This window comes from Erythrolamprus reginae, chromosome 3, assembly GCF_031021105.1.
Source record: "Erythrolamprus reginae isolate rEryReg1 chromosome 3, rEryReg1.hap1, whole genome shotgun sequence".
Lineage (NCBI taxonomy): Eukaryota > Metazoa > Chordata > Lepidosauria > Squamata > Dipsadidae > Erythrolamprus > Erythrolamprus reginae.
Genome location: NC_091952.1, coordinates 201,431,443 through 201,452,475, shown reverse-complemented (window position 1 = coordinate 201,452,475; position 21,033 = coordinate 201,431,443). Strand labels below are relative to the sequence as shown.

At 38.9% G+C, this 21,033-nt stretch overlaps 1 protein-coding gene across 8 annotated transcripts in view; it reads right to left on the bottom strand.

The window, feature by feature from the left end:
- GREB1L (GREB1 like retinoic acid receptor coactivator) overlaps positions 1 to 21,033 on the bottom strand; it is a 211,239-nt gene that overhangs the window by 155,250 nt on the left and 34,956 nt on the right. For all 8 annotated transcript variants that reach the window (XM_070747610.1, XM_070747613.1, XM_070747615.1 and 5 more), the window contains one exon: positions 4,184 to 4,355. The gene's annotated coding sequence lies outside the window, so the exon portion shown is untranslated. Of the gene's footprint in view, positions 1 to 4,183; positions 4,356 to 21,033 lie in introns of those variants that run through there.

The following is a 21,033-nucleotide window of genomic DNA, read 5'->3' as shown; positions in this document are numbered from 1 at the left end:
TTTCATAATGGTCTGCTCTACTTCCCCATGCATGTAAATTCACTGCTCACAGATATTATGTCAACTTCAACATCAATTCCATGTTTATCTTTAGTTCTTCTCAGTTCTTCTGGTGCAAAAGAGGTCAGGAAATCAATGAGGTAGCATCATTCAAAGCAGGCCATTCACTGGGCACTGAAAGGGGTAACTGCCCCATAAACTGCAGTGATCCATTTCCAATTAGCATCACACAACAGAAAGTGACATACATCATTTGCATTAACAATTTTTACAGCCACCTTAGGTAAAAGGGGCAAGGGTAGAAAATTTCTTTTGTACTGCTCTAAAATGTTTCAGAATAAGATTTTTGGCAAAATGCTTTTATTCCTGTGGGAGAAAGAAAAGACATTTCCCCTTTCCATTTTAAACTCCTTAAATATGAAATATAAAACATTTTTTTATAATGGGAACAACCCATTTACAAAATAAGTTCTGGATTTATAAACTCATGTCATATATTTTACAAATGTAGAGGGGAAAACAGTCCAAGAAATTCAAATAAATGTACTAAATGTACTAAATAAAAAATTAAGATGATTTAAAAGAATAAATTGTCAGAATCATAAAATCATAATAAATGTGAAGGACGAAAACCAGGGTTTTGTCCCTTGTGATTTTTTTTGAAAGATAACTTTCTTTCTTTATTGTCAGGAAAGCAACATTTGAATATCAGCAAACTAAATTTTAATAGCACCTAGCAGCCATAAGCTATTTCAAAGCAACAAAGGGTGGGTGAAGCTTTGAGCTTGGGACAGCTCTTCCGCATATTATATACCCAGATTATTTTCAATCATTACTTATTGTATCAATGCTTCAAAAATCTAACAGAGAAAAAAATGCATGAAAAAGCATAACCATCGCTATCCAGAGACAAAGGAGATAAGGTTCCTATAGCATTAGCAGATGCTAAAAGAGTAATAGATAAGCTGCAGCAAGTGATCCTCTAAGACTGTGTTTCTCAACTTCTGCAAGGGCATGCCAGTTGGGGAATCCTGGAAGTTCAAATCCATACATCTTAAAAGCTGCAAAGGTTGAGACAGGCTGCTCTAAAGTAAGAACTCCCCAAGTTATGGTGTATAGTATATTCTTAATTTTCTGACACTGCGTGTTCTATCCATTACTCTAAACCTTCTAAATCTTCACTGCATCTCTAAAGTTTCCTCTGTTAAAGTACTGAAGTTTGCATGTGATACAAGAGTCATTGGTCTCATTGGAAGCAGAAATGAGTCTGCAGGAGGCTGAACAACTGGCCGGGTGATGTAACCAGAACAATCTGGAGCTAAACATGCTTAAAACTATAGAGATAAGGGTGGGTTTTAGGAGGAACTCTCCTATGCTATCACCTCTTACTATATTCAGTTTTAGATCTGCCAAGATTTGAAATGGACACCTAACATTAGAACCATCATTAAAAAGACACACACACAAAATTTCTTCCTGCGCCAATTTAGGAAGTTCAGATTGCCCAGGAGCAATTCTAAGAGGAATTATTGAGTCTGTCATCTGTATTTTCTATAACTGTCTGGTTTGATACAGCAACTAAACATAACAGGTACAGACTGCAATGGACTGTTAGAACTGCAGGAGGGAAAAATTGCAACTAGCCCACCTTCCATAGAAGACCTGTATATTTTGAGGGTCAGAAGGAGGTTGTCACAACCTGTTACAACATAAACTGTTACAACTCCTCCGCTCAAGATGCCACTATAGGGCATTGCATACCAAAATAACTAGAAACCAGAACAGGTTTTTCCCCTTTGGCCATCACTCTGCTGAACACCTAATCTTCATACAGTGGTACCTCTACTTAAGAACACCTCTACTTAAGAACTTTTCTAAATAAGAACCCGGTGTTCAAGATTTTTTTGCCTCTACTTAAGAACCATTTTCTACTTAAGAACCCAAGTCCGGAAATATTTCCCAGGAAATTTGAGAGAGGCATGAAGGTCCAGCCAGTTTCCTGCCATTCTCCCTGGCAGTGACTCTCTGGCGCAGTGTATGGGAGGCAGCCTCGCGCCAGGTGCATGGGAGGCGCATGCTCCTTCTCGTCGCCTCAGAATCCCTTTTTTTTTAAGCCTTAAAGTTTTAGATTTTTTTTTTATTCCCCTCGCCTCACCTTTTTCCTTCGGCAGCGTCTGTCCTCCTCTTCCTTTTCTTCCTCCTTCTCCTCCCACCCAAATTCCGAGTTTTTACTTCTTTCCTAATGGGTTTGTACGCATTATTTGCTTTTACATTGATTCCTATGGGAAAACTGCTTCTACTTAAGAACATTTCTACTTAAGAACCTGGTCACGGGACAAATTAAGTTCTTAAGTAGAGGTACCACTGTATTTGCCCATGTTGCATGACTGTACTATTATTATTGTCCTTCTCAACTTCTCTACCATCTCCTCTTATTGGTATGATGATGATTATTACTCTGTTGCTTTGCATGTACGCTGAGAGCTTCTATATATTGACCGTTTTCCTGATGTGATTTGATTACTTACTTGTGCCCTATGACTATCACTAAGTGTTGTATCTTATGATTCTTGACGAATGTATCTTTTCTTTTATGTACACTGAAAACATATACACCAAGACAAATTCCTTGCGTGTCCAATCATACTTGGCCAATAAAAATTCTATTCTATTCTGAGAGCTTCTGGACCAGAGATAAATTCCTTGTGTGTCTAATTACACTTGGACAAATAAAGCATTCTATAATTCAATAGGTTTTTTTAATGACTCCATACCACTCCATAAGTACTGTAGCAAATTACTTCTCTTTTCTAAGTATCAAAAGTGTTCTGTCTGGGTCACTCCAGAAGCCAATACCAATCCAAAAAGAGAATCCAGACACACTGGTAAAAGGCAAAGGCAGTTTATATAATTCACGGAAAACACAGGTAACAGAAAATGTCCTTACAAACAGGAAAAACGCTGGAACTTCAAATATATACACGAAGGCAATAGTCCATGAAGCAATACCAGATTCTTGCTGCCAAGACGAAGCTGTAGATAGCAAACATACGCCTCCCACGAGTCTTCCAAACTGCTAGGCCACAAGCCAAGATCAGAGACGCTGAGAATCAAAACAGGTCACCGCAACTCCAATTGATAACACTCCACATGGCTTCAAGGCCTTGCCTGCCTTTTAAACCCTGCTGATGAGGACCACACCCAAACCCAGCTGTTTCTAACTCAATGGTGATAATATTTCTTTAACTGCTCCTTTCGTTGCTCTGAACGTCTCTGTCTCATGTCAATGACAGCTTGTGCATCATCACCTAATGACTCCAAGCTACTGGCTGGGGAGAGGCCCCCCCCCCGGGGCTCTCATGCTGTTCTCCTTCATCCCATTCCTGACTCTCCTCTCCCCCGTCCGACTGTTCAACCCCCTCCTCTGCGCTGTCATCCTCCTCCGGGCATGGAGCAAGCAGAGACGCAGCTGGTCCCTGAGCAGCCTCAGGCTGAACCACAACACAAAAGGGAATAACAGCAGGGATTCATGAAGCTCTCCATTTTATTTTCCACCAGGACTTGCTCATGACAAAAAAACAGCTCCTTGTCAATATGATGCAACAGCTTTTCTAAACATTTCAACAAAGCTTGCTGAGAAGAACAAGGACAGAGGAGTTCAGGATCAGGATTTCATATGACATAGAAAATTCATTTTCTATGTCATATGAATAAATCACAAAAAGTCTTCTCAGCATTGCTTGCAAGCAATCAAGCAAGCAAGCAACCAAACCAACATGAATGCTTGCAAGTTTCAGGATTATAACATGGACCAGGCTTACATGTTTTTGCATAAATCTACATTTGTATATATACTTCAAGCATCAAGGAAGAGCCAGTGCTTTGCAACATAGAACTAACAAGACAAGAATTCAACTGGGGAAAAGAGCAGCTTATTTTCACACTTACAAGAAGAGGTAGCAGAAGTAGCATTCTCTAAAAAAATAACAGCAGCGTGCAAGAATATAATTGCTAAACAAGGACTTCAGCAAGGAAGTTGACATTTAATCACAGGCTGAAAACATCCCATCATTCTATATCTTCAAAACAAAGTAGCCAGAATCAGTAGCATCAATCACTAACGTACTGATTTAGTGGAAAAAAATATATATACTTATAATACCAAATAGAATCTATCACTTACCACAGAAGTGTGTTAACAAAGTAGGTTTTCTATAGCATAACTCATCTGTTAGATGGAGCGACCATTCATTTCTACAGCATACTGTAGGCCTTTATCATAAATAAGACTCTGCCCTCACAATTCACATGTGCTTAGCAATCACCAAGAACACAGCATGTTGTGGCAGTAATTTCTGCAAATAGGAGAGAAAATCATGCATTTCAAACTACATAGAGAAAGAGACCCTCAAAGCTACATTTGTATAAAAAACACATTTATTTATATAATACCAGCCAATACATTTAAACTTCACACATTAGATTAACAGGAATTAGACCTGTGAATGACACATAAGAGTTTTCCCCTTGTGACAAGAACTTTATTTTCTTGATTTGTTCCACCCAGTTGTCTCTTACCTCCCACCGCGTTCTTCTACACAAGAGGTATATTATGGCTTCATAAATCACAGACACTCCTGCAAAGAACCTTATCAAGGAAACACTAAATGCTAGATGGTTCCCCCCCCCTTCCTTCCTTTCTTTCATTATTCTTTGGGAAAACACAAATGAAAACAAATTCAAAAACACAGTGAGCAATTGTCAAAATATACTAGTGCAGCTCTCTGGCATAGTAATTCCTTTGTACTTCTCAACTTCAGAAACATTATATAGTTTTCATTTTTATTTACTTATAGATATCATATGGAAGAATTTATTGTAAATATCTATTTAAAACATATTATTATTATTATTATTATTATTATTATTTATTAATCAGATTTGTATGCTGCCCCTCTCCGCAGACTCGGGGTGGCTAACAGCAATAATGATACAATGTAAACAAATCTAATATTTAAGTTAATTTAAAACCCCAATTTAGAAACCAATCATACATACTGACATACCATGCATAAATTTTATAAGCCTAGGGGGAGGGAAAGTCTCAATTCCCCCATGCCTGACGACAGAGGTGGGTTTTAAGGAGCTTACGAAAGGCAAGGAGGGTGGGGGCAACTCTGATATCTGGGGGGAGTTGGTTCCAAAGGGTCGGGGCCGCCACAGAGAAGGCTCTTCCCCTGGGTCCCGCCAAACGACATTGTTTACTTGACGGGACCTGGAGAAGGCCAACTCTGTTGGACCTAACTGGTCGCTGGGATTCGTGCGGCAGAAGGCGGTCCCGGAGATATTCTGGTCCGGTGCCATGAAGGGCTTTATAGGTCATAACCAACACTTTGAATTGTGACCGTAAACTGATCGGCAAGCAATGCAGACTGCGGAGTGTTGGTGTGACGTGGGCGTATTTAGGAAAGCCCATGATAGCTCTCGCAGCTGCATTCTGCACGATCTGAAGTTTCCGAACACTTTTCAAAGGTGTTCAAATCTATTTCAAAATGTTATCAACATGGTTGGAATTGTCCATTTGTTATGATGATTCTTGCATTTAATTATGTTAGTTGAGTTAGTTGAATTCTGGCAGTGTACATGATTGGCCACATTTGTCTGAGTTCACTCAAAAATGGTAAGGCAAAATCACATTAGAGCTTAGCATAATATGTAAAGTACATCATTGTTCTCCAGAAGTAGCAACAGAGGAAGCTGGTAAAGGCTAAATTCTTAACACTGTTGTTCATCAGGACTGCACAAGTCTTTCAGATTCATGAAGTGCCTAAGCAGCATTAATCTTCATTATACAGCAGAATGTCCTCCTTTTTTGCACCTATCGAGTGACATTTATGAGAAGGACGCGGGGAGACACAAGTGAGCATACGAACAAGGACTCATTCACTGTATATGTAGATAGAATATATGTAGATAGAATAGGGATACCAGATAAAATTTTGACTGAGCTTTTTAAGAAAACTCTTGCCAACAGGTTTAAATTAAAGTGTTGTGTGCTTTGACCAGGTTATAACTTGTAAATTGGTGGAAGGGTGTGTGTGTGTGTGTTCCCACAGATAGCATCTTACAAATATATGGAAAAATTATTAAAATAAGGAGGAGGAAAACTGTGACCGTAAACATACATGTGGCCCTGATTTTTTTAAAAAATATAATTCTGAAGTGATAACTGTAACTTGAAAGCCCTGTTCCTCTTTGTTAAAGCAAGAAATAGATATAAGCCTCAATGCAGGCATCTGATATAAAAACAAAAAGCAAGGAACCTTTTCAAATTTTCAAAGCCTAACCCACTAGTCCACCCAAAATGTTGTATGCAATTCTTGGGCATCCAAAGGTTGTTTCCTCCTGCCACAAGCACAGAGCCTACTGTTTTCTCACTGACACTAAACAGGCAACACTAAGTATTCTACCTGAGAGGATGAAGGAAATATGGGATTCATAAATCAACAAGAATGTGCAGTGACACACTGAACCAAATGGGACACATTTAATTCAAACTGCATCTGTTCCAAAACAAATGCTACAAACAATATTATATTAGCTGTTATATAGCACTTTTTCCTTTAATCACCAATTTCAAGATGGGGGGAAATCTACCTTTCCTTAACAGTACTTAGCATAAAGCTATTTCTTATTACTGATTTATACAATTTTCTTAGGAAATTATATCAATTGTGCTGCTCAAACATGCTTTACATTTTATTCTGCTGCTCCAGAGTGAATAGCTTTTTGCATATGAAAGTCCTATTTAAAATTGGGCTGATTTCACATTTGTACATTTATTTATTTATTTATTTATTTATTTATTTATTTATTTATTTATTTATTTATTTATTTATTTATTTATTAGTTGGACTTGTATGCCGCCCCTCTCCGAAGACTCGGGGCGGCTCACAAAAAGTAAAACAGTCACAACAATGCAATTAATTAAAATATTTAACGATTTAAGAAAACCCCATGTAATAGCAAACACACTCACAAGCATATCATGTATAAATTAACGTGCCCAGGGGAGATGTTTAGTTTCCCCATGCCTGACGGCAAAGGTGGGTCTTAAGGAGTTTTCGGAAGGCAGGAAGAGTAGGGGCAGTTCTAATCTCCGGGGGGAGTTGGTTCCAGAGAGTCGGTGCCGCCACAGAGAAGGCTCTTCCCCTGGGACCCGCCAACCGGCATTGTTTAGTTGACGGGACCCGGAGAAGGCCCACTCTGTGGGACCTAATCGGTCACTGGGATTCGTGCGGCAGAAGGCGGTCTCGGAGATATTCTGGTCCGATGCCATGAAGGGCTTTAAAGGTCATAACCAACACTTTGAATTGTGACCGGAAATTGATCGGCAGCCAATGCAGACTGTGGAGTGATGGTGAGACATGGGCATACCTAGGTAAGCCCATGACTGCTCTCGCAGCTGCATTCTGCACGATCTGAAGTTTCCGAACACTTTTCAAAGGTAACCCCATGTAGAGAGCATTACAGTAGTCGAACCTCGAGGTGATGAGGGCATGAGTGACTGTGAGCAATGAGTCCCGGTCCAGATAGGGCCGCAACTGGTGCACCAGGCGAACCTGGGCAAACGCCCCCCTCGCCACAGCTGAGAGATGGTTTTCTAATGTAAGCTGTGGGTCGAGGAGGACGCCCAAGTTGCGGACCCTCTCTGAGGGGGTCAATAATTCCCCCCCCAGGGTGATGGACGGAGAGATGGGATTGTCCTTGGGAGGCAGAACCCACAGCCACTCCATCTTATCCGGGTTGAGTTTGAGTCTGTTGACACCCATCCAGGCCCCAACAGCCTCCAGGCACCGGCACATCACTTCCACTGGCCAATTTCTTTAATCCCTAGAAGTGCTTGTTTTTATATTGAAATATATGTTTCAAGTAAGCATGGAGATGTTCTCAAGCATGTATGATATTCTTTCATAGGACTAATTAATATGCCCCAATGGAACAGACCTAAACAAAGAAATATAAGTATTCAGCATTTGAAATGGGCATTTTAAGATGATATTGCAGAACTGGAAGCTTTTATATTGATATCCTACATTTCATCTATGAGGTTGAGAAAATATCCGTGGGGTCCTCCTCACATTTATTCTCACCACAATTACTTTGCTAGATAAGCTGGGCTGACAATCAGTAAGGTCCAAAGCTACCATGATCAGTGCAAATTTGAACTAGAAAACTAGAAAACCCTCTGTCCAAGTTCATGAATTGATTCATTACAGTACTGTCTGTCTCTATACATCAAATATAATGACTATATGATCTGTATTTGTTTTTACACCCTACTGCACATTTTTAGTAAAATGGTGCAGATTTTGCAGACACTTTTAGAATCTTTATGAAAATTCATTTTTTTTAAATTAGCAAACAGGGCAGGCAAGATATATACTTTTCTTCTTTTAATACAATATCCATTATTCTAAAGTGATTGTGTTGATCTTACCAATATATTAAAAAAGGTACCGTATTAAACTGCATCCATTATGGAATAATCTCCATAAACTCTATATGCCTTAGTCATAAATTGACAATATAAGGAGGAAATTAAAACCAAAAGTGTTTTTTGTCCTGCTGAGCATAGCAGTCTGCTACTTAGACTTAGGCAAGCTCTTAGTTTCTATTTGAATTCATTCTACATAATGGAACTCAAAAAGCCAAGCCAAAAAGAAAATGTATCTTTAAAAAAGAGAATCGCCTTTAAATTAGGCAACAAATGGCAGTGTGCCAGATGCTGTCTGCTCACGCTTTTATTGCAGTTCTAGGACCAATTTGTGTAATACTAATGTGTGCAAAACAGCATGTTGTTTCTATCCCACATATCTCCTGCTCTCCTGGCTAGTTATGTCACAATGTCCCATAAATTGCCTTGAACCTAATTGCCAAAATGTTGAAAGTCAAGCTTTAGAAAATTGTTTCATGGATGTATGAAGAACTGGAAAATCACTACTGCCAATTTAACCACCGATGAACCTGAATTTTAGAAAGCATTATTTTGCTTATATAGATAAACCCCATGGTATGTCATATAATTTTATAAGGTTGAAGACCTAAGGCCAAATTGGCAATTTGCGGTGGTTGTTGTGTTTTGTTTTTTTTTAAAAAACCCTCTAAAACTGATCAATTTCAATTTCTGAAAATGATTATTTATTCCTAACCTGGTATTTGGAGTTAATACTTTCTGTAGACATCCCTGCTTCTGCTTAATAACTGAAGCACATCACCAAATTAAATAAATTTTACAAGATTTAAAAAAAAAAAAAAGATTTTGCTCATTTTCTTTCTGAAGTAGCAGGTGGGAAAATGGTAGTTTTATTGTTTTATAAATTATGAAAGAACTCGTTAACTGTATCTCTGTCCTGTTTGATCATCCTTTGCAGATAATAATCAACTCAAGTGATAACCTATTGGCCTTCCATAAGGCCTTGGAAACCTATTCCTTCCCCTAGGCCACAGCAATGGATAAATTTGTCTTCTAATAACTCTGGAACAAGAATATGCTATGGAAAGTTATGCTTTCTCTTTGTGTGTTTTGTTATTTTTCTTAATGTTTTAATAGTATTTAGGAATCCAGCATCACTATTTATGAGTTGGGCAGCCATATAAAGCATTTAAATGAAATAAAATAAAATCTACCACTAATCAGAGAGATAAAGCAGAAAAGACAATTTGACTTTATTATGCATTATTTAGTCTTATTATTTTGTATATACTGTGAAATAATGATTTTTATTGCAGTAACTCCTAGAAACTAGGAGACCATAAATTCTGGTCTTTCCTCATGCATGATAACCAGCTTTGCGGCCAGTCACTTTCTCAGCCAAGCAAAGTTATGAGAAAAATGGGAAGCAAAAGTACTAGTTATTATTATTATTATTATTTTATTACTATTATTTTAATAATAGTTATTATTTATTAAATTTGTATGCCGCCCCTCTCCGTAGACTCGGGGCGGCCACCTTGTTCACCACCTTGAGTTATTTATACAAAACGTGGGTTAAAAATGTAAAATTATTTCTGCTAGTTTGATCTCTCTTCTAAATATAACTGAAAATATTTTAGAATGGAAATTAATTCCTCAAAGATAGACTAAAATAATTTAGCTTTGAGAAGAGAAGGCTAAAGAGAGATATGATTGTGCAGCTGAAGTATATAAAATGGTGCAGACAAATGAAGGCCATTACATAATTTTCTATCTTTCGAGAAGGTAAAAACTTGAAATAATGGCCTTAAATGACAGAAAAGCAAATTCTAGTTCAGGAGTCATCTTAATAGCTACCTGGGGAGATGTCCCCCATTTACTCATGAGGGGATGAGTAAAACATTGTACTAGATGACTTAAATGGACCCATGCAATTAAATGATGGTATGAAATAGAGAAAATAGTAATGTTGCTTATGTTCTGAAGCTATTTAAGAAAGTGTCAAACCACCTAAAAGTTCACACCATGCAATTATTGTGTACAATAACTGGCAACAGCTCTCCAATTTTTAGACAATAATATTTTAATCCCCTTTGAAGTATTTATGGACAAGCTGTGTTGTATGTTGACAAACCAATATTAAAGGAAACTCTTTTAATCCCTTTAGGGGCAAATTACTGTCTGAGTATCTTTTGCATGAAAAAGAAAACATTTCCCCTAAGATTTATTTATAATATTTACCATATGTATTAAATTATCATCAGCAAATCGCTTATAATTGTTTGAAACCCCTCTTTTATATAGCTCAATTAAGCACAAGACTTAAATATGATTTAGGATCAGAAATGCATAATGCTTAGTTATGGAACAGTATTAAATTGTTTATCAATTTATAAATGTATACATTATTTACAAATCAGCTTATGTGAATAAAAGCATTTGTTTTATCATTAAAATTCATTAACAACTATATTCTTTCACAGTAATCATATTCCGGGTAGAGCACAAACTATGTTGCATCTAATATAACTCTTTATAGTATTTAATCAGAAAGCTCAGTACCTAAACTTCAATTGTCAATACACACATTCACTTATTTCTTAATGTAACCTATTTAAAAAGCTTACATTGATAGGATTGTTTTAAGCAAGAGAAAGGGAAGAGCAAAAAGAAAAGGAAATGTGAAAAAAGTGCTTTTTAAGTCAGCTCTAAATAAATAAACAGCATGTCTGATATACAGAGATCCAGTTGATTCATTACATCAATTTCCATTTTATTTCTTTTTTCAAAGGGCATTGTTCAAATTGCCCTAATTTGAAAGCAGCACAATAAGTGTAGGAAATACTTGACAATGAAGACGTAAAATCTCTGAAAACCAGTTACCTTAGTAACCCTGAGAATGTAGAAGAATAAGAATACACAGCCAGTCAGAACCTCATTTCTAATTCTGCAGGTTTTAAAATGGAATACAGTCAAGCTTTCATTAGGTTTTTGTTTTTCTCAGCAGGTCCTTGGCTTTTGAAAGGAAACCTGAATGACAACTAAAAGCAATTTCAATCTAATTCTTGATTACCCAGACTGATAAGGAAAGCTTTCTCCAGTGTAAACCTCTCAGGCAAACCATTGTCAGTGGGCCCAGAAAAGTACCATTAGCCACAATTCTAAATACCAAATTATCAATGTAACTTCTTTCTCTAAACAGAAGGAATAAAATGGCAGTATTTTGTGGATACACCTAGTTAATATTTAACCACAAGTTCAGCAAAAAGCAAAGCAAATTGTGTTTCATTTGAAGGATCTTATTATCATACAAAGTCCTACATTTATAAGGATCTTTGATGTTTTAGAAGCTGAAAAATAGAAGAAACAAAAACCATACCTTGGTTTTTAAATGTATTATTTAAGACTTACGGTAAATATTTGCAATAAAATATGACACTTAGAGAAACAAATTGTTAATCTTCAAACTTTCTGCAAGTAAAGTCAAATTAAAAATTGTTCAGTAATTAATAATGAACATGATTTCAATGACACATTTAAAAGAAGATAATACTAGCGACTAGAATGGGGGTTTATTATCAGAAACCTTTTATAGAGGCTGGCAGAAATGAAAATGTGAGAAAATGGTTTTAATGTGTTTCAGCATCCTATAATCTGTAGGAGAACCAGTTTGCCACTAGGCTGGAATTCTAGTCTAGTTAAAAGATATTAAGAATAAATAAATTAACAGTATAGAATTGAAAATACAATTATTGAAATCTCACTAAGATCAGCTAAATTTTCTGCATTATCCAAAAATCAATTTAAAAATTCAAAATAGTACTAAAAACTAGTGCCTAGAAACATTTGTAATTGTTTTGCAACACTTCAACACTAAACAATATGCAAATTTATTGAAATGTTTTCTCAAGAGATACTAATTTATTTTTTGGAACAGAAATTAAGACTCATGTGATTGCCCAACATATGGTACAATGTTTGGAAATTACTAGAGGAAGCTGCAAGTACTATAAGCCATTAGCAGCTACTTTTATTTAATGATAATTTTTTTCCATTGCTTGGCAAACTGGGGTAGGCTTTTTTCGCATCTTTCAAAATTTTGAGTTAATCCATATTAGTTCTGGAACCAATATGCATGGAAGACACATAGAGGTACATTCAGCTAGCCCCATTTTAAAATAAATATAAAAGGCCCCAATTCTATCCTTATGTATCTAGCGGTCAGCTTTGTAGATCTGGAATGTAAGCCTCAATTCTGGAAAAAAAAGTATGCTGAAATTTGTTATATGTGGCTGTCTTGTTTAAAATAAATTATCCAAACAAAAAACTCCAATATTGCTTCAAATGATGTACTTGCTATGTTAATATTTGTTCCTTATTTTTCCTTACTAACATATTACAAGAAGATATTTTATAGGGAAAACACCATGCTTTCCTCTTTTCCTCCTGTAATTGCAGAGTGACTGTTATTATTATCTGCATCAAAATACAGCTGGCCATTGTTACAGAAGGAAGCATGGAGAGAGATACCACCAGTGGTACTTGGAATGGTATATAGACACTAAAGAGAACCAATTGTTTGAGAGAAACAAAAGGGAATTCAATAGGAAGCCAACCAACTCAGGACAGATGGTGACTGATTCAGGTTTCACTCCCATCTCCACCCCACCTCCACAACCAAAATAAGCTTAAAAGGCATTTTCTGTTACTAAGCAACAAGCTGAAGAAGGCATAAGTCTTTTACTACATCTTATTTTGGCTATTTCTCTCTGATTTAATATAGGGGCGTGCATAAGTGCACCAGCGTGCCTACCGCCCCTATCCTAATGTTTCCCTCTTATTAGTACCAACATCATGTATATAAACAGTGTTATATCTTTGCATACTACCAATATGTACTTGACAATGTCTTTCCTTAAGATAGTGAGATTTAAGCATTGAAACGAGTTCAGCTGTCAATATATCCAATCAGAGTTAGAATCTTAATTACTTAAAGCAATGAGCAGAGATTAAAACCATGCAGTGATTTTGGAAATGTGAATTGTAGTTTACAAACTTTTATCTATTTGTAAAGTTTCAGCAATACGGACCATGTCCGTTTTTTTAAAAAAAGAAACAAAAGTTAAAATCTAGACTGCTTTGTCATATAAGTGATTCCATTCACCCATATCTAAAACATTCCAAAGTTCAAGTTTCTTTCCCTTTCTTTTCCTATGTGTCTAGTTTCAATTCAAACCCAATGAACTCTGAAAAAAAATGACAAAGACAAGAATTTAATCCAAAAGCCATTTTACTTCTTAAAAAAAAAAAGTAACCTAGTAGCAAGGCCTACACTTCAGTATAGAAATATGGAAGACCATTAGAAGGAATTCAGGACATACCGTATATAAGTCAAAGAAATAAATAAATAAAATTCTTTGTCATCATCTAATGAATGTACAGCTCAAATTTAGTATAATTTTTAAAGACAATGATTTTTTAAAATTACCATTGAAATATCTCCAGTACCGCCTTCTGCCGCACGAATCCCAGCGACCAGTTAGGTCCCACAGAGTGGGCCTTCTCTGGGTCCCGTCAACTAAACAATGTCGTTTGGCAGGGCCCAGGGGAAGAACCTTCTCTGTGGCAGCCCCGGCCCTCTGGAAGCAACTCCCCCCAGAGATCAGAATTGCCCCCACCCTCCTCGCCTTTCGTAAGCTCCTTAAAACCCACCTCTGTCATCAGGCTTGGGGGAATTGAGATATACCTTCCCCCTAGGCCTATACAATTTATGCATGGTATGTTTGTGTATATGTTTGGTTTTTAATAAGGGCTTTTAGTAATTTAAATATTAGATTTGTTTTATGCTGTTTCTTATTATTGTTGTTAGCCGCCCCGAGTCTACGGAGAGGGGCAGCATACAAATCTAATGAATGAATGAATGAAAGAATTAATGAATGAATGAACGAACAAACAAACAAACAAACAAACAAACAAACAAACAACATGGTAAGTAGGTGTGTTTTTATCCTGAGATAACTCACAAAACAGAACAGTGGGCCGGATTGGTGGGGAAAATAAAGCACTTATAAGGAATTTGTTAATCAAGGCAAGTTAATAAAATAATTTCTTATGAGAAGGGAAGAGGAGAAAGAAAAGAAAGCAATTCTCCCCAATCTTTACCAGAACTTTGCCAGTTTTTTGTATTTTAGCTGCAGAACAAGAACCAGCAGATTAATATTTGTCCGCAGCCTGAATTCAGCCTTAACCTTTCTAATTTCTTGTCAGATAAACTAAATGGCTCCAAAATGTCTGCTAAACACAGCATATACACTGAAAGCAGCAAGAGGGCAAAATGAAAAAAAACCCAGCCTAAAACTCTAGCAATGCACAGTAATTTAACAGTATAATTTTCTCAGAACAAAATATGATGGCCCCTTTGCTTAGGCAGAAAACATGAGGGTGAGAGAAGCCAAAAAGAGGAGAGTCTTTGTAGTAGAAGCCCTTTGGCTCAACTGAGATTACAATCACGAAAGAGTAAACAGGTTTGCCAGACTTTATTTTATACAAGGGAGTAACTACAAAGAGACACATTTAAATTAGCCACATGATTGACCTGCAAATTAAAAAAAAAAGTTTTATAATTATGGTATTATCTTCACCCCAAAAGTGTGATGGAAAGATCAATCCATTTAATAGTAGCCAAACCTCAGTACCAAATGTGGGCCTATCTATCTATCTATCTATCTATCTATCTATCTATCTATCTATCTATCTATCTATCTATCTAATCTATTTATTTATTTATTTTATTTTATTTTATTTTATTTTATTTTATTTTATTTATTTTATTTTATTTTATTTTATTTTATTTATTTACGGTATTCTTTGTCCAATATACAATACATATGGAAGAGAATAGACATTAAGTAATATATATAAAGATAGAAAGTAAAAAAGAAGAGAAGTACTGTAGATGGGAGGGAGAGAATATATATGATATAAGAGATAAGGAGAGAATATATATGATATATATATAAGATAGATAGATAGATAGATAGATAGATAGATAGATAGATAGATAGATAGATAGATAGATAGATAGGTAACTTTTCAAAAGGAATGCCAAATAAATCTTCACAAATCTTATTCTCTTTACCTGAATGTAATACTTACACATTGAGGCATGCGCAGGCAGGCAGGCACTTTCTATCTAGTGATACTCAGATATTCCAGACTAAAAACTATCAGCCTCTCTAAACGAAAGACTAGTACCAAACATATGGTCAAATAAAAAAACCACAAGGAAGACGGCCTTGACAACATGTGGTCCAAAAAAGCATTACTTTTCCTGGGCACTTCTAATCTGCTGAATAGAGCCAATTTTGTCCCTCAAGGTTAAGACCAGATATAATCATATTTAGTATTTTGTTCATGGGCAATCAAAGATTCTACTTAAATAATAAGCAGGATACTTGATATGAAGCACACAAAATAAAGCCAGTTATATTTCACACAGCAAACAGTATGGTTTAAAAATCAATTTCTACATGTTCCAAATTAAACCAAGATGAAGCAGGCTATAATCATCTTTGCTATTGCCATTCTAAGAATTATTATTAATATCAAACTTTTAGTTGAACATAATATATTTAACCATATATTTTATTTGGTTTGAGCACACAGCGTGACAAAAATTGATACACTTAAATTTGAAAACTTAAGAGGCAAAATTCATAATGACTTGCAGATTCAATTCATGCAGTTTCAAAATTATAATTTCAGGTAGGTTTCTGGTAAAATATAAATGGACACAGATTTTTCTTCCATCTAAATACCTTCAGCTGAACAATTGTATCTGTAATCATTCCTTGATTATGACCCTGTATCAGTTCTATTTTTTTTTGCTTATTCTTATTTTACTCTTATTATACAACTACAATAGAATTATGAGAGAACTCTTCAGTAAAAGATAATATGCTATTTGTTCTTATCTACTAGTAAAAAAATATTTCCTACAGTGTTTCCTACCAGACATACAGAAAAGAGTTTCATGATGATTCTAACTTCCTTTACCCAATCTATTGGAATCTTATCTTACATCTGTTATGTGATAATACTATGAACACCAAATTTGATTAGGTTTTCAAAGTTACCAAGATATAGGGCTTTAAGATTAAATCAAAACAACCCTATATATCTACAAGACCAGTGATGCTGATTGGAAAATTTAGCACTAGCTTAAATATACATATCTGAAGCAGTTAATCTATATTATATGAACTATTACAATAACAATTTGTAGTACAATTGTAATGTAGGTTTTTGCTACAGGAACTATAAAGATATAAATTGGAATCTTTCAGATTTGAGTGACTATCATTCAAACAAATTATTAAACCATAAGATATCACAAAATAGGCGTTGATTGCTTACCTGAACGCCTCTTCTCGTACGGTGAGCGGGTACAGCAGTCACATGGGTTGCTCATGTCCAATCCGGTGGAACTGAGCCTAGTATTAAAAAAGCTTGCCGGATCCGCCCCTTCCCCAGAATTCGCGAATCCATAGACTAGGCTCAGTTGTGAAGCTCTGTAGTGTTCAACTCTCATTGTTAGAGGAAAAGGATTATAGAAAGGTGAAGAAGACACATACAAGGGCGGGAAGTGACTGCTGTACCCGCTCACCGTACGAGAAGAGGCGTTCAGGTAAGCAATCAACGCCTATTCTCCGTACTGAAGGAGCGGGTCCAGCAGTCACATGGGACATACCCAATAGATGGTCCCTAGGGTGGGGTTAGATTGCTATCGTGTGAGATAACGGATTGGAGTACCCTTCTGCCGAAGGCAGCGTCCGCCGAAGCGTAAGAATCAATCTTGTAGTGCCTGATGAAGGAATTTGGCGAGGCCCAAGTGGCTGCTTTGCAGACCTCCTCCAACGGGGCTTGAGTCGCCCAAGCGGCCGAGGTGGCTGCGCTCCTGGTGGAATGCGCTGTGATGTTCCTTGGAACTGAGAGGGAAGCCGACTCATAGGCCTTAGATATAGTCCCTCTGATCCAACGGCCTATTACTGTTGAAGACACTTTGGCCCCCATGACTCTGGGATGATAGGCTACGAAAAGTGCTTCTGACCTCCGAAAGGGTCCTGTGCGTTGGATATAGATCCTCAGCGCTCTGATGAGATCCAGGGTGTGCCATCTAGTTGCCAAGGGATGATCTCGTTGGAGGCAGAAGGAAGGTAGGACAATATCCTGAGATCTGTGGAACATGGAACTGACCTTGGGTAAGAAGGTGGGGTCCAGTCGCAAGACTACCTTGTCCTGATGGAATTGACAAAGGTCCTGCCTGATTGAGAGGGCAGCCAGCTCCGAAATGCGTCGGGCAGAGGTAATAGCCACCAGGAAAGCTACCTTAAAGGATAGGTACCTGAGGGACGCCGATTTTAGGGGTTCGTATGGTGCCTGCGTGAGGGAATGGAGAACCCGTGGCAAATCCCAGGATGGATACCTGTGGACCTTGGAAGGTCTGAGGTTGGCTATGCCCTTGAGGAATTCCTGAACTTCAGGGAAGGATCGGAGAGGCTGTCTGCGGGGACCCCCTAGGACAGATGAAATGGCAGCCAGATGACGCCGGAGGGTGCTGGTGGAAAGCCCTTTATGGAAGCCTTGCATAAGGAAGGAGATAATTCTGTGTATGGGGATGCACAGAGGGGATAGACCTTCCTGTAGACACCACTGGTGAAACTTGGACCACGTGTGGTCGTAGATTCGATTGGTCGAACCCCTTCTGGCCTTTAAAATGACCTCCACTGAATCGGGGTCATGACCACGCAGTTCTAAGTCTCTCCTGATAACAGCCAGGCGGTGAGGTGGAACCACTCCGGGTCTGGATGAAATGAGGCCCCCTGCCGCAGCATATCCCCCGAAACGGGGAGTCGCCAAGGGTCCTGGACGGACAGCTGTTGGAGGTCCGCGAACCAGGGCCGGCGGGGCCAATGAGGGGCGATTAAGATTACTCGGGCCCTCTCGGTGAGAACCTTGTGAATCACGTCCGGGAGAATTGGAATTGGAGGGAATGCGTAGAGTAGGCCTGGAGGCCATGGACTCCGGAGGGCATTGATTGCTTCCGCTCCCGGGGATGGAAATCTGGAAAAGAAGCGAGGGAGTTGGGCGTTCACATTGGTCGCGAAGAGATCCAGGACTGGTAGGCCGAATCTGAGGCTGATTTGATGGAACAGGTCCTGATGGAGGTTCCACTCTCCTGGGTCTATCGTTGCTCGAGATAGCCAGTCCGCCTGGACGTTGAGGCTCCCCGAGATGTGGTCGGCTAGGAGCGACCGAAGATGTTTTTCCGCCCAAAGGCCTAACTTGAGGGCCTCCCTCATGAGAGCTTTGGATCTCGTGCCCCCCTGTCTGCAGATATGGCTTTTTGTGGCAATGTTGTCGGTGAGAATGAGAACGTGCCGGTTGGGAATGCGAGGAGAGAAATGCTTCAGAGCCAGGGAAACGGCTCTTAACTCTAGCCAATTGATTGGCCTGGAAGCTTCCTCCGGGGACCACGTGCCCTGGGCTATCATCCCCTGGGCGTGGGCGCCCCATCCCGATAGACTGGCATCTGTGGTGATGACAAATTGATCCGGGCATCTGAACGGGGATCCTTTGTCCATGGCCGGAGACTTCCACCACTTGAAGGATCTGCGAACACTTGGTGGGATGACAATGCGCCGATTTGAGTTGCTGTGCCCCGATCTCTGAAAGGGTAATAGGAGCCACTGGAGATCCCTAGCCTGAAGGCGAGCCCAGGGAATGATGCCTATGCATGACACCATCTTCCCCAAAAGGGAAGACAGAGTTACTATGGATACAGAAGAATTAGATAAAATGTTAGAAATTAACTCCCCTATACTGAGTTTTCTCTCAGGAGAGAGAAAAACCTGGGAAGATTCTGAATTGATAATGGAACCCAGGTGAGAAATGGATGTGGAAGGTTGGAGGTGACTTTTTTCAAAGTTGATGGAAAAACCATGGTCCTGAAGGACTGACATGGTGACAGAAAGGTCTGTTTTCACTTTCTCTAGGGAGTTCCCATGAATTAAAATATCATCGAGATAACATAAAATGTGAATGGGAGACGACCGGATATAGGCCGCCAGGGACCCCAAGAGCTTTGTAAAGACCCGAGGGGCCGAGGAAAGGCCAAATGGCATCGCCCTATACTGGAAATGCCTGCCTTGAAAGGAAAAACGTAAAAACTTCCTGTGGCATTTGGCTATAGGAATGTGAAGGTAGGCCTCAGTGAGGTCTAGGGAGACCATGAAATCTCCGGGGTGAATGGCGGCCAAAATAGAAGATAAGGAGTGCATTTTAAACTTCCTATATTTGATGAATAGGTTTAGTTTCTTTAAATCCAAAATAGCTCTCCAACCTCCAGAGGATTTTGGAACCATAAATAAAATGGAGTAAAATCCTAGACCCTTCTGACCGGAAGGAACCGGTTGAATGGCTCTGATGGACAATAGATGAAAAATGGCCTCCTCCATACGGTTACAATCTGAGGAGGACCTGGGAGAAGGGCAGGAAATAAAACGTTTGGGGGGAGGAAAAATAAATTCTAAAAGAAGGCCAGTTTGAACAGTGTCAATGACCCAGGGGTCCTTGGAGGTGAGACGCCAATTTGAGGCGAAATGAGCTAGGCGGCCCCCTATGGGAATAGAGGGAAAATTACCATCTAGGTTTTTTTGAAGCCCTGTTAGAAGAAGCTCCCCTTTGGAAGCGAAAACCTCTACCCCTGGAGTTCCTACTTTGGGAACGAAAGCGGGGGGAATACTGACCTGGAGATCTCTGATAGGACGCCGCTTGATCTTGCTGGCGCCCCGGGCGACGAAAGGACTGCGTTTTGGTAGCCTTTTTTGTGGTTGGACCCAAAACTTTCTTCTTATCCGTGGTTTCCGTGAGGAGAGGATCCAGAAGATCACCGAAAAGAAGGTCGCGCTTTAAGGGTCCCTGGGATAACTGCCACTTCTGGCGTACTCCCGCTTGCCAAGGGCGAATCCATAGGAGTCTCCTTGCCGTTGTAGAAGCTGCAATAGACTTAGCAGAAAATCTGGTAGATTGCAAGGTGGCATCAGCCACGTACTGGGCAGCTGCAAAGACCTTGTTGAAGTCTTGTTGACCTCTCAAGTCATCGGGAGGAATATGCTGTTGAAGTTGGCGAAGCCACAGCAGCGTGGCTCTGGAGAAAAAGGAGGCTGCTGCAGAACTTTTAATGGCTCAGGAATCTGCCGTGAATCCTCTTTTGAGCATTTGTTCAATGCGCTTGTCCTCTGGGCGGAGGACTTCCTCCGCCTCTCCCGGCACAGCCGCTGCCGAATGAAGGATCTTGACAGGTTCATCCGGTTTGGGAAAGGATAGAAGCTCTTCATAGGAAGAGGAAAGTTTGTACAACTTCCTGTCTTTAGTTGAGGGATTAAGACTAGAGGCTGGGAAATCCCACTGTTTGAGTAAGGCATCTTTAAACAATTTAGGCATAGGAATTACCTCGTTATCCTCCTGTTCCTCAGTGAAATAAGGTAAATTCTCCT